General features: G+C 39.5%; 1 pseudogene; it reads right to left on the reverse strand.

Moving 5' to 3' along the window:
- Positions 1 to 682: 682 nt before the first annotated feature.
- Positions 683 to 1286, reverse strand: LOC110037577 (annotated as a pseudogene).
- Positions 1287 to 1292: the final 6 nt, after the last annotated feature.

Genomic DNA, 1292 nt, shown 5'->3' on the forward strand with positions numbered 1-1292 from the left:
ATTATTATTCAAGAATATCGTCAAAACATTTATGTCGATTAAATGACATCTTAATAATGATTAAATCCGCAAATTGAGTCCTGAGAGTCTGTTTGGGGCTATTTATTTGGTATAATAGCATTTTGAAAATGTACCTAAACTGTTTGGATAAACTACATTTTGGCAGCTTATGCATTTTCAAAACGCTGAAAACAACGTTTTCATACCACATATATCTAAATGCAGTGGCTTTTACCTTTTCAAAAAATATATAAATTTATATTTTAATCACCACACATAACTTATCACTATATTGATTTTAATCAACTTATGAGCATATTATTCCACGCCTTACTAACTTCGTGAAGGGCATTTATATATGTTACCAAATAATTAATATATAATTACATATCTAATACCTAAATTTCATATTTACTTAATTAACAATTAGAAAAATATAAATAAAATATATGGCACCAGTGCTATAAATGTTAACATGAAATTTAGGTGTTAGATAGATAAATATCTAAACATTATGTGGTACATTTGTAAATTCTGAAAGCAATTAATAAGCTTCACACCAAACTCTAAACCTAAAAAATATGAATAAAAAATTAATTAAAAAAAATAGAAAAAAAAGATATTTGTGGATAAAAAGAATAAAAAATTAATTAAAAAAATAGAAAAAAAAGATATTTGTGGATAAAAAAGATGAGGTTTCAATGCAAGAAATATTTTCTCCTATTTTTTTCCTCTGCCACTCAACCTAATATATAATTAAATAAAGGGAACTTTTTAAAAAAGTACAGCTTAAAATTAAAAATTACATTACAGCCAACCCAGCGGCTAAGCTCCGACGACCGCGGCCATGGCCGCTGGCGGCGGAGGCAGCGGCCCCGTATTTCTGCCGCCTCATCTCAACAATCCGTCGATGCGAGTTTGAGTGAACCGCGGGCATGAAGGTCGGACTATTCGCCGGCCTGTACTCTGGCACGAGCCGACCAGACTTGAACCGGACACCGCACGCGTTGCAGAGAGTCTTGGGTCCATCCGGTCCAGCTCTCCACTGCGGCGTCTCCTCCGACTCGCAGTGCCGGCACTTCCTCTTCCCAGCGGCAGCCGCCCGCGTTTGCGGGCGCCGGCGCCGCCGCCGGAGACACGAAAAAAGGCAGCGTCTTTCGCCGCCGGCGCTGCCCCTTGCTCCGTAATTTCGCCGGTGCACGGAACGGCAGCGCAGAAGCTAGAACAGAAACAGGGCTCCGGCGATCGCCGGAGAAGGTGAAGCTGCCGTTAAATGAGTGGGCCGAGGGACA

Source organism: Phalaenopsis equestris, unplaced genomic scaffold (genome assembly GCF_001263595.1).
Source record: "Phalaenopsis equestris unplaced genomic scaffold, ASM126359v1 Scaffold221498, whole genome shotgun sequence".
In the NCBI taxonomy this organism is placed as follows: Eukaryota; Viridiplantae; Streptophyta; class Magnoliopsida; order Asparagales; family Orchidaceae; genus Phalaenopsis; species Phalaenopsis equestris.